Here is a 13,583-nt window from a genome sequence, read left to right as displayed (position 1 = left end):
CCTATGATCTGTTTGTTTAAATGTTTATACAAGGCATTACTTCCCCAGTGTATTTTGTTACCTTCTTGTGTCAACTTCCATAATCGATTATAGGGGATCAGTGCTTGGCCATCAGGTATTTTTATCCAACCCTTTTCATTTTCCTGTCCTTCCAAGTCTTCAGTTAGTTTCATATCTTCTTTAGAGTACTAGATTTATTTTGCTCAGTTACCAGTTTACCGTCAGGAATTAAGGACATCGCCTCAACTCTTTCTGCTGCCCGTTTAGCCTCATGATCAGCCAAATTATTTCCAATGTCTTGATCAGAGTTACCTCTTTGATGCCCTTCACAATGTACGATAGCTCCTTCATTGGGTAATTGTACAGTTTCTGACAATCGTAGAATTTCTGCTGCATGTTTGTCTTCCATGGGTATTTAAAAAGTCCTCATTCTTTCCAAATTACTCCATGTGCATGAGCTACACCAAAGGCATATTTGGAATCAGTCCGTATGTTTTATCTGCTTGTCCTTTGCCAACTCCAAGGCTCTAGTTAAGGCTATTACTTCTGCCTTTTGTGCTGAGGTGTTAGAGGGTAAAGGTTTAGCTTCTGTTACCTTTGAAATTGTAGTTATGGCATCGTTTACCATCTTTAACAAAGCTGCTGCCACTGGTGAACCAGGAATCTGCACCCTCCAGAAGCTCCTCCTTCAGATCTGGTCAGCTCAAATACACTGTCTCTATAGTGGCCAAGCAATTGTGAGTCAACGGTTCAGTAGGGGTTTCCTGAAGGCAAGATGCTGGATTCACAGCGTTAGTGATCACACTTCAAGAAACGTGATGGCAATAGCCAATGTACATTTTTGTGCTGCGTGCGATACTAACACAGTGATCTTTTGTCCCAGTGTAAATTTTCAGGCCTCTTGGATGTTTAAGATAACTACTGCCACTGCTCTCAGGCATCCAGGGCAGTCTTTACTTGGTTCATCCAGTTGTTTTGAAAAATAGGCCACTGCTCTTCTATAAGATCCCAATTTTTGAGCCAAACTCCTCAAGGCTATTTGCTGTTTCTCATGAGAACATAAGCCAAAAGTGTTTAGTTATTTCCAGGAGTCCCAGAGCTGGAACTCTCATGAGTTCTGTCTTTAAACTTTGAAACACTTCTTCAGCTTGATCTGTCCATTGTAGAAAGGTTGGATTTCCTTTTAGCAGCTCATACCGGGGTCTTACCAGAACACCATAATCATGGATCCAGAGCTGACACCATCCAGTCATTCCCAGAAATGTCCAGATATCTTTATCTGCGGATGGTCACAGTGTTTGGCAGATTGCTTCCTTCTTAGCTGCTCCAGGTTCTGGTTGTCCTTCTGTTATTTTGCATCCTAAATAAGTTACTCGAGTTCACATTAGTTGAGCCTTCAGTTTAGATACCCGGTGTCCATTTAGCCCCAGAAAGTTTAACAATTCTACAGTCCATTGAACACATTCTTTCTCAGTTTTGGTTGGCAATTAACAGGTTGTCCACATACTGTAGTAAAGTTCCTGTCTGGGTGGGTGCTTCCCAGAATTCTAATTCTAGTGCCAGTTGATTTCCAGAAATGGTTGGACTGTTTTTAAATCCCTGAGGTAACACCCCCCGAGTGAGTTGTGTCCTTCTTCCTGTTTCAGGGTTTTCCTATTCAAAAGCAAATACATTTTTACTTTCTTTGGCCAGGGGCAGACAGAAAAATGAATCCTTTAAGTCCAGAACGGTAAACCATTCCTGATCAGTATTCAGTTTACTCAATAAGGTATACAGATTAGCTACTACTGGATGAGTATCCTCCACAATTTTGTTGATTGCGCTGAGATCTTGAACTAGTCTGTAACTTTTTCCATCAGATTTCTTTAATGGCAAGATAGGAGTATTATATTCTAATTCACATTCAATTAATAATCCATATTTTTTTTAATTATGTGTTTCCCTTTTGATCCTGCAATTTTAAAGGATATTGTTTAATTGTAATTGGGCAGGCCCCCCTTTTATTTCTACTTTAACAGGCAAAGCATTTTTTCGCCTTACCTGGAACTTCAGATGCCCATACTCCCAGATATACCTGATTAAGGATTTCTTCTGTTTCAGGGAGGTCGTCCTGTTTGCTTTTCTGTTGAATTAAAGATAAACTCAAAACTTCAATTAATTGATGATTTTTGACTCTTAATTCCATTTTGCCTTCCTTAAATGTTGCTTCTCACCCTAGTAAAGATTTTTGGATGATTTGGCATGTATAGAAATGTATGCATTCCTATTTGTTTTCCCAATTTATACTCTAAAGGTTTTAGAAAGAATGCTTTTCTTTGTTTTTTTGTTTCCTTTTTTTTTTTCCTTGGTGGCCAGTAGCTCCCACATCTGTAACAAATTCTTTTCCTCTGATTTAACGTTGAATAAGTTGCTCCTGTATCCACTTAAAAATTCCACTTTATTTCCTCTAGTTCCTCATTTTAATTTAATCAGTGGATCTGCTAGGGTAGATTCCCCAGATCCCTGTCAGTCTAGTTCCAGTGCAGTCCCCGGAGCCACCCCATGGCACTCCCCGCATCCAAACTCCTTACAGTATGCACCCCGCACTTCCAACATCCAAACTCCTTACAGTATGCACACTGATCCCATCCCACAGGAGAATTCAGTTTCTCTCCTCTGCCTGTCATTCCTCCTCTACCTGTGCCTTGTTCTCTCACATTACTCCCTCCACCAGTTTCTACTTGTCCCAAAGCAGCCACTGTAGCCGTGCCTATAGCGTGACTCAGCTCTTTCTTCTCTACATGTTTCCGATTCCGATACACTCTCCACACTTCAACATTCTCAAGTCCTTCTGCTCTGTTGCCAGTGACAGCAACCTCTTCCTCCTTATCAGTAACAGATAGGGCAGCTGCCGAGAGTGCTCCTCTCAGAGGAACCTGTGATACACAATCGCCCAACATATCTTCCTGATTACTCTGGTTGGGTTTTTACATCACCCCCCCCCCAGTATCACAGGCTGAACAACGTCTCTCCAGTTTAGCTTTCTGTTTTTCCCATTTTTCAAAGCCAAGATTAGGGATCTGGAAGAGCTATATTAATTTCACATTCTGTCTGCCACTCCGGGTGGTTTCTTAAAGTGAAAAATGTATCTGCATACATCACTTCATCCCATTTTCCCTGCCCCCCTCAAAAACAACATTAATTGTACCAATGTATTACAGTTCAGAGTTCCATTTTTAGGCCATTTCTCCTGATCCCCCAGAGTATACAATGGCCAGCATTGGTTACAATATTTCACCAACATCTTCATATTCACTGAGCCCCCAGGAAACCCTCCCAAGTTCTTTCCAGTGTGCCAAAATGCACCCTAAAGGACTCCTTTTCAAGATCTCTCCACTCTGCCGATTTCCCATTATTAATTTCGCATTCACACACACACACACACGATCCCACAGACACACTCCACACAGTTACAACACTTGAGATGGAGACAGAAATTGTATCAAACGAACAACAATAACACAGTTATAACAGTCTCACCAATACCAAAATCACAAGAGCAAATTCATCACTGTAACAAACCACAAAACAGACACTCCACAGTTACAACACTTGAAACAGAGACAGTAACGCAGTTGTAACAGTCTGGCAGCAATACCAAAATCACAAGACCAAAATCATAACTATAACAAGCCACAAAATAGATACTCCACAGTTACAACACTTGCAACAGAGACAACAATTAATAATGCAGTTATAACAGTCTGTCACCAATACCAAAATCACAAGACCAAAATCATAACAAGCCACAACATAAGTCAAATACCAGTAAAAATCCAAAACCTTTTCTGCAAGGTGCCCCCTGTGTCTTGCAGGACCCAAACCACAAGATGCCCCCTGCTTCTTCGGCATATATAGCAATAAAACGCAAAACCTTTTCTACAAGACACCCACTGTGTCTTGCAGGACCCAAGCCACAAGCTGCCCCCTGCTTCCTGCTCCTTGTGGGTGTATACCAAACGGACGCTAGCAGCCGAGTATACGCCTTTACCCATGAGATTTCAGATCTCGATTTACGGAAGGCTTACAAACCTTGCGTACGCTTACCAAACCTGTTTACAAACCGAGATGCCCCCTGCATCTTACAGACTATATAAAGGAATACCTTTTATGAGATGGTCCTTGTCTGCTCCCGCAGTGACCCAAATGAGTCAAGGGGAGCCTCCGGGAAAAACTCCCAAGGGCCCTGGGGAGCCCTGTCCTCAGCGGGTCCTGCAGCCGAGCAGAGAGGGTCCCATCTGGGGTGCCAAATTGATTTGGAGAAAACTCTAGGAACTCACCAACAAAGTTGACAAGCAGGTATTCTTCACTGCGGCGCTGGGAGACACGGGGGACAGCTCCTCCAAGCGCGTCTCTCCCAGGCATCAACCGGGCTGTGATTATGTTCTTAAACATACATATTCATTAGATTACATACATTACATCATACTTCTTAGACAGTGCCTCCTGTATGCGTACAGAAATGTGGCTTTCGTACCCCTGGTAGTTTTTCTTCATCGCTTTATTTTAGGATGATTGTCATATCAGTAACCACCAGGTGTTCTGGCAAAGCTTACCACAGTAATTTTGTTTTCTCTATAGTTGCTAACAAAGCCTAACGTTCTTGAGGTTACTTATTTACAACCCTATTCTTCAGTCAATCCCATTCTTCAATCCACCCTATTCTTCAATCAACCCCACTCTTCACGATGAACCCCCAAATCTCCCCAAACCTCCAGTTCCCTTCTGAATTCCAAATCCCCCCCATTTATTGGCATGGGCCAACAGGGGCACTGAAGAGTCAGGGTAACCTGGGATTATTGTAACCCCTAGTTTTGGGGCATTGTTGGTTCCCCAAATCCCTGCACCACCCTGGGGAGCTTTGGGTATCTCCCCAGAATACACAGATTCTGGTACCTCCCAAAATCCTGGGGTAGCCCAGATCTCACTGAAGCAGCACAAGAGCAGGCAGGACGCCCAAGTGGGGAGCCTGGGGCACCCCAAGAGTCACCCGCATGCTTCCATCACCCCAGGCCCCCCCAGATGAACCCGGGGACCCAAAATCCTGGAGGGGCACCACCAAACACCCCACCCCCAACTGGGGGTACCCCCAAAAGAGCTGCTCCCCCACTCTAATGCCACCCAGCCCCAAACTGCTCCTTGTTGCCTCCAAGTCGCACCCCATGGGGCACCCCAACTTCCCACCTCTCTGGTATCGGAGAGCTGGGGGGGGCCAGCCCCAGAGTGGGGGTTGCCTAATTTGGGGTGTCCCACCAAAAGACCAAGGAGGTCTGGTGGGGAATGAGCAGGAGCACCTGTGGCAGGGACTGGGAGCACTGGGAGGGACTGGGAAGGGCTGAGAGGGACTTGGAGCACTTGCAGCAGGCAACAGCGCTGATAACACTGGGAAGTCCCTCACGGCCTGCTCTTTCTCAGTGCCTTTGGTCCGGAGGTTCAGCATGTGAGGGGTCACAGCTCAACCTGGGCAATGGAACAGGGCATCATGGCCACCTACAACAAGTGGAGAGTGACCGACAGTCGCACAGCAGAGAATCATGGAATCCCAGACTGGGTTGGGGTGGAAGGGACCTTAAAGCTCATCCAGTTCCAGCCCCTGCCACAGGCAGGGACACCTTCCACTAGAGCAGCTCAGTCCAAGGCCCTGTGTCCAACCTGCCCTTGAACACTGCCGCAGATGGGGCAGCCACAGCTTCTCTGGGTAAGAGTCTGCCACTGTCTCACTACCCTCAACGTCAAGAATATTTCCCTAATATGAAATGAAATTAAACAAATGAAATCAAATGAAATCCTTTCTCCACTTGGAATCATTGTGTGTCCTTAGAAATGATTATGGAGCTGAAAAAACATCTGATATTTCAGGCAAATAACAGGGTTATTATTTGACTAACGGTCAGTGCAGGGACTAAAATGGAAGAGCACAGCACCTCCTAGCACTGCCCAGCTTAGCATAGCACAGCATAGAACAGCACAGCACAGCACACCACCACATAGCACAGCACCACACAGGATAGCACAGCAGCACACAGCATAGCATAGCTATGGAGATCCTACTGTTCTGATAGCACAGTATCTGGAGGTGAACTCACTCCTCAGCCCGCAGTGTGTATCCCTGGGGCACAGGTTCTGGGCAGACGCTGGCTCAGGCACAAATGTTAAATAGATAGCTGCTTCACTGCTGTGTCTGACTGAGGCCTGCCTGAACCTAGAGGCCGTTTCTCACAATTCCAGTTCTCAGATACCAAAATCCAAGACCCGTTCCCTCACTGGGATGCTCATCTGAGAATCCAACTTCTCGCCTTCTTCCTTTTTCTGGGACTCTGCTCTGGGAGGGGCAGGTTTTCACCTGACCTAGAATCATAGAGTCATAGGATAGTTAGGGTTGGCAAGGACCTTAAGATCATTTAGTTCCAACCCCCCTGCCATGGGCAGGGACACTTCACACTAAACTGCATCACCCAAGGCTCTTTCCCACCTGGTCTTAAACACTGCCAGGGATGGAGCATTCACAACTTACCTGGGCAATCCATTCCAGTGCCTCACCACCCTTATAGTAAAGAATTTCTTCCTTATATCCAATATAAACTTCTCCTGTGTAAGTTTGAACCCATTACCCCTTGTATCACTGCAGTCCCTAATGAAGAGTCCATCCCCAGCATCTCTGTAGCCCCCTTCAGATACTGGAAGGTTGCTATGAGGTCTCCACGCAGCCTTCTCCAGGCTGAACAGCCCCAACTTTCTCAGCCTATCTTCATACGGGAGGTCATCTGAGCACAGTGGCACAGACCAGCTAATAAAAGGGTGTCCCGGAAATTAGGGTGCCCCTAGCACCTGCCCTGAGGGTCCCCCAAGATGCTCTGGGACCCCAAATCATGTGGTGGGACCCAAACATTGCTTTGACTTATGTAGTGAATTCAGAGGGTCAGAGGGAGTGGACCCTCCAAAAGTGGCACCCCAAAACCACACTGCCCCCTCAAAGGGCCTTGGAGGCAGACAAATCAATCGTGGTGCCCCCCAAAATCCTGGGGTACCCCGAATCTCCCTGAAGCACTGCAAGAGCAGGCAGGACTCCCAAATAGGGGGCTTGGGGCACCCCGAAAGTGAACGGCACCCCACCATCAGCCCGCCCCCCCCAGATGAACCCAGGGACCCAAAATCTTGGGTGGGCCCCACCAGACACCCCCACTCCAAATGGGGATGCCCCAAAATAGCTGCTCCCCCCCAAAACCACCAGCCCCAAATTAGTTCTTGTTGTCCCCAAACCACACCCCATGGGGCACCCCAACTACCCCCCCGGTATCAGAAGGGGGTGGGGGCAGACCCAGAGTGGGAGGTGCCTAATTTGGGGTGTCCCCCTAAGAGGCCATCAGCAAGGAGGCCCTTTGGGGGATGAGCAGGAGTGCCTGAGGCAGGGACTGGGAGCACTGGGATATTGAAACCCCAGCAGTATCTGGGGCCATAGTGGCCTATATTGGTCTGTACTGGTGCAAACTGGTCTGTACTGGTGCAAACTGGTCTGTACTGCTCCATACTGGGATGTGTAAATTTGCAAGATGACACCAGGTCAGGTGGGAGCATTGATCTGCTGGAGGGTAGGAGGCTTTGCAGAGCAGTCTGGACAGGCTGCATTCATGGGCTGTGGCTAGTGGGATGAGGTTCAAGAAGGCAAAGAGCCGGGTCCTTCACTTGGGCCAAAGCAACCCCCTGCAACGCTCCAGGCTTGGGGAAGAGTGATTGGAAACTTCTCATGAGAAAGGAGCTGGGGGTGCTGACTGATGGAGCAGGGACAGCAGAAAGAGCTTTGTCAAATACATGGCAGATAAAACTAACACCAGAGGCAATGTAGGCCGCTGATGAACGGGACGGGTGCCCTGGTGACAGAAGATACAGAGATGGCAGAGTTACTGAATGCCTTCTTTGTCTCTGTCTACTCTGCCGGAGGCAGTCCTGAAGAGCCCTGTACCGCTGAGACCTCAGGTGAAGACAGGTCAACGGAGCGGTTTGCCTTAGTCCATGAGGAATGGGTTAGAGACCAGTTGAGCAATCTGGACATCCATAAATCCATGGGTCCAGATGGGATGCACCCGCGGGTGCTGAGGGAACTGGCGGAGGTCATTGCTAGACCGCTCTCCATCATCTTTACCAAGTCTTGGGAAACGGGAGAGGTGCCTGAGGACTGCAGGAAAGCAAATGTCACTCCTGTCTTCAAAAAGGGCAAGAAGGAGGACCCGGGTAACTATAGACCGGTCAGCCTCGCCTCCATTCCTGGGAAAGGGATGGAACACCTTATCCTTGGGGCCATCTTAAGGCATATCAAGGATAAGAGGGTTATGAGGGGCAGTCAACATGGTTTCACCAAGGGGAAGTCATGCGTGACCAATCTCATTGCCTTTTATGAGGAAATAACGGGGTGGATGGATGATGGCCGAGCGGTGGATGTGGTCTACCTCGACTTCAGCAAAGCGTTTGACACAGTCTCCCACAGCAACCTCGCGGCTAAGTTGAGGAAGTGTGGTCTGGATGATCGGGTAGTGAGGTGGACTGTGAACTGGCTGAAGGAGAGAAGCCAGAGAGTTGTAGTCTATGGGGCGGAGTCTAGTTGGAGGCCAGTGGAGTGCCTCAAGGGTCGGTACTGGGACCAGTATTATTTGATATATTCATCAGTGATTTAGATGAGGGAATTGAGTGTACTATCAGCAAGTTTGCAGATGACACTAAGCTGGGAGGGGTGGCCGACACGCCAGAAGGCTGTGCTGCCATCCAGAGAGACCTGGACAGGCTGGAGAGTTGGGCAGGGAATAACTTGATGGAATATAACAAGGGAAAGTGTAGAGTCCTGCATCTGGGCAGGAACAACCCCAGGTTCCAGTATAGGTTGGGGAACGACCTCTTAGAGAGCAGTGTAGGGGAGAGGGACCTGGGGGTCCTGGTGGATGACAGGGTGACCATGAGCCGACACTGTGCCCTTGTGGCCAAGAAGGCCAATGGCATCCTGGGGTGTATTAGAAGGGGGGTGGTTAGTAGGTCGAGAGAGGTCCTCCTTCCCCTCTACTCGGCCCTGGTGAGACCCCATCTGGAATATTGTGTCCAGTTCTGGGCCCCTCAGTTCAAGAAGGACAGGGACCTGCTGGAGAGAGTCCAGCGCAGGGCAACTAAGATGATGAAGGGAGTGGAGCATCTCCCTTATGAGGAAAGACTGAGGGAGCTGGGTCTCTATAGTTTGGAGGAGATTGAGGGGTGACCTTCTTAGTGTATATAAATACATAAAGGGGGAGTGTCACGAGGATGGAGCCAGGCTCTTCTCAGTGGCAAACAATGATAGGACAAGGGGCAATGGGTACAAACTGGAACACAAGAGGTTCCACTTCAACTTGAGAAGAAACTTCTTCTCAGTGAGGGTGACGGAACACTGGAATAGGCTGCCCAGGGAGGTTGTGGAGTCTCCTTCTCTGGAGACATTCAAAACCCGCCTGGACACGTTCCTGTGTAACCTTATCTAGGTGTTCCTGCTCCGGCAGGGGGATTGGATGTGATACTGTGATCTTTTGAGGTCCCTTCCAATCTCTAACATACTGTGATACTGTGATACTGTGAACAAATTAAGAGGGTGAGAGAATTCCTCTGGTAAGAAATTTCCTTGGCTAGTCCCTTGCTGGCATCAGCACCTTCAACATGCTGCTGCACCCTGTAATAGTTACTCTGCTAATGTAAATCTGTGTGTGTGCCTTGCCATAATAACAGCTTGTTATTGGATGAAGCAGGGAAAACTGCATTGACAACAAGGTGCAAGGACTGAGGCTGACCAAATGCCTGCTACCACAGTCAAGGGCAAGACTGGGTTGGCCTCTGTGTTTGCCAGCAAGAAGAACCTTTAGCTCCGCTGCTGGCTGCAACCCAGCAGGCGTGGAGCGGTGGGGACAAATCCCCTGCTCCAGTAGTGTCATCCAAAAGATACATAAAAATAAAAGGGGGAGATGTGGAGACGGTGTTCTCACGGGAGAACGCATAACTGGTGCAAAAGATGGGTAATCCTGAAAGATACAGCAAGGCCGTGAGAGGCCCGAGGAAGCTTAAGCAAGCAAGGTAAGAAGCAGCTGTAATTCACTGAGTTAATGAGAACTGTGGACTGTTGGCAAGCTTTCGAGGTCAAGTTCTCACACCTGCGCTTAACCAATTGTGTGTTAGTCGCTAAGGGTCTTCAAGACATGTATCCAACCATAATATGCCAAATCACTGTAAGTGCCTGTAAGAAATGGTATATAAGGAGTTAAGGCTTTGTAATAAATTGGCATTCGCTGATCACATTGATCGTTCCTGCGTTGTCCGTGACTCCTGCGTCGACACTGTACCATGTTGTACCATGTTATACCATCTGTACCATGCTGTACCATGCTGTACCATGCCAGGCTGTGCCGTAGCAGCCTGCACCGTGCATTGCCCCCCGCCTCACTCCGCTCTCTCCCGCAGGCAGCTGCGGCGATGCCCCGGCAGCCACTGCCTGACGCTGCCCAGCGTCCCCGTTGACCTGTTCATCGCGATGGGCGGCAGGGGGCGGCCCCGCACTTCCTGAGGGATGCCGAGGCCACGCACGGGGGACGGGCCACGGATTCCACGGCCGCCGCTAGGGGGCACTGGAACGCAGCGGGTGGTGCGGGAAGGAGCGGCCCCGCCCCCTCCGCGCGCTGAGGAGGTTTGCCCCGCCGCGGCCGCCGTCCGTGCCCGTCGCCCTCCCTCTGCCGGCGCCGCCATATTGTGGCCGCCGCCGCCCGGGAGCCGCCGCCGCAGGAGCCGCGATGGGTGAGCGCGGGCAGCGGCCGGGGCTTGGGGAGCGGGGCTGGGGGGCACCGGGAGGAGACGGCAGTGGCCGCGGAGCCGGCAGAGGGCGGGCGGGCAGCGCGTCCTGTGCCGGGCGGTTGGAACTGGATGAGCTTTTTCAACAAAGGGGCTGGGGGTGAGTGCCTGAAAGCTGCTGCTGTTATCTGGAGCTGAGGACTTCATGCAGGGGAGCCTCCCGTCCTTCCCCACCGCTGCTTGGAGCTTGAAGCAGGGATTGAGAACTCCTCTCAGTGAAGGAGTTACATTGGAATAGTTGATCGTTTAAAGGGATCAAGGCATTGCTTTTGGCTAACAGGGCTAAATGGTGGCAGCTCAGGCCTGTTGCCCCTTGCGTGGTGCAGGCTGAGGGTGTGTGGTGGCTGTAAGCAGTCGTGGTGTTGGTCTTGTCTGCATTCTTAGCCATGCTCCTGGGTCTGTTCTTTGTTTGCTATGCAGATGGCACGTCTGGATGCCTTTGCAGTGCTCCTCAGCCTGTGGAGCAGTGTGCGATGCTCCGGGCTTCACAAAACCTTCGTGGCTGCTGAATTGAAGGAGTTATTTGGCTCTTTTGGCTCTGTTTGCTGCGTTCAGGAGGGCAAATACGAAGTTTGTAAAGGGGAGCCTTTCCCTTCCCCCTCCCCAGCCACATCCATGGCGCTGCTGCACGTTCCAGCAGTGATATCACATGAGTGGCTCTGGGGAGCTGAAGCAGGGGGGAGGGAGCCAGTGGTGGCTGCTGCCCCAGCATCCAAACGGGGCTTATCCCCTGGTACAGCAGGGCCCGCGGGGCTGGTGGCAGCCTGGGGTTAAGGCCACTCTGAAAGAGAACTGCCTCTGCCTGTGCTTCTGTGTAAGAAACACTCCAAGAGAAGAGCAGCAGAGCAAACATAGCAGCACGAGTGATGGGATGCCAGAACTTGGCCACTTTTCCAGCAGCTGGGGTAATTCCAGGGCTGTAAGGGAAAAGCCTTGAATTGCTGCTTGTTTGACGGGACTTGTTGTGTAGTTGTTCTGTCAGCACAAACGTGTAGCTTCCTTTCCCCTCTGTGGCCTTCTGAGCAAGTGAAGGGCGTTTTAATTCACTCCACATTATCAGTGGTATGTTCAATAGGAGCATCTGTTCTTGGCTCATTTCTGGTAGCAGTTCAGAGCTGTCTTTCTATTCTGTACATGTAATTCAGCTACTTTTAGGTATTTATTATACCCAGCTTCATTTAGTCTGTACTTCAGTAGCATGGATTACTTGGGCTTCTTTCTGTGCTTTCAGCTGGAATCACAAAGTTGTCCTGGACGTGCTGCTGCTTCTAGAAGAGAATTCTCCAGAGACATGAAGTCCGTATCCGTCAGGAGGAACCTTTCTGCTGTGTTGTAAGGCAAGTGCTCGAGCTCTTAAGAACTGAGTGATGACAAGTGCATGGAGTGCTGTAAAATGCATTGCACAGCTGAGTTTGGGAGGGGTCCTGTAGGAATATGTGTTTAGGTGTGAGCCTGGTCAAGCGGGGAGGCAGGAGATGGGAGGTTCCCCTGGGTTTGCAGGTGAGTGTATGGAAGGGTAGGAGAAACCCAAAGGACAGAGTCAGTGACGTTTGCCAAATGAAAGTTAGTAGTTTGCTGGAGGTGTTTTGCTACTGCTTGTCCCATTTAGATGGGGTTTAATGGTGAGTGTCCCAGTTTATACCATCAGAGGGAAACTTGGCTTGGAAGGAGCCTTTGGAGGATGTGCCCCAGCTGGGAAGCTTTGAAATGTAGCCAGTGGAAATGTGGGTGCCGATGGGGTTCATTCCTTCTCCCCTCCAAATGCAGAGCTGCTGCCTTCCTGGCTGGTGAGGCTGTGCTGTGGGTATGTGTCTCATGCCCAGCACCAGAAGTGTACCAGATACAAAGATTCCCTCTGGGAAAAGGGGGGTTTCCCTTAAAAAAGGCCTTGTCAGATGTGTCAGTGTGAATGTTTCTCTGCCTTGTCACTTCAGTCTGACTCAGCAGCTCGAGTCCTGATTTAGACCTGCAGTGACTCAGCTCAAAGCCTTTTAGCAGCAGCTGAGGAAGTGTTTGGAGCAAATGCTCTCTGTAATGCAGAGAGCTGGGAAGAGCATCCTCTGGAAAGGAGAAGGGGTAGGTTTCTGAGCCACTAACATCAAGAAGCTGTTACAGTCTTGGTGTGGCAGCGATGACCCTGGAATTCCAGTTTGTGGCTGAGCTGTTGTAGCTCATACTGGATTTGGCACAGGCTTTGAGGGCTCTGCTGAGCCTCCAAAGCCAAACTTTCACCCTGGTTTGCCTTCCTTTATGGTTGTAAATACCTTCTCATCATTCAGTACATAAGGATGAGCCTGTGTCCTGCGTTCAGCTGTAGCAGTCATTTTTCTCCTCCTTAGTAGCTGGGGCAGCGCTGTGGTTTCGACTTTAGCCTGAGAACAAGGCTGATAACACAGCAGTGGTTTTAGTTGTTTACCCCAGTCAGGAACTTCTCAGCCTCATGCTCTGCCAGTGAGCAGGAGTGATTCCAGAGGTGGTTAGCATTCAGCAGTTGGTGGTGTGGGGACTCTGGACTAACCATGGGCTGTGTGCTGGGAGGCATTGCACTGATTGTGGCTTTACCCCCCCCCCCCGGCAACCATTCCCTCTAGGGACACTAAGACTAAGGAAGTAGAGTGGTTTCAGGTGGACTTTTAGTAGTGCAGGTTTTGAGGATGGAGGAAACAGGCTTCTTTTGGAAGTTACAAAGCTGTGTT

This window comes from Neopsephotus bourkii, unplaced genomic scaffold (genome assembly GCF_033783945.1).
Source record: "Neopsephotus bourkii isolate Nb327-2 ecotype Australia unplaced genomic scaffold, CSIRO-AGI_Nbou_v1 NB_118, whole genome shotgun sequence".
Taxonomy (NCBI): domain Eukaryota; kingdom Metazoa; phylum Chordata; class Aves; order Psittaciformes; family Psittacidae; genus Neopsephotus; species Neopsephotus bourkii.
This window is presented reverse-complemented; position numbering follows the sequence as displayed.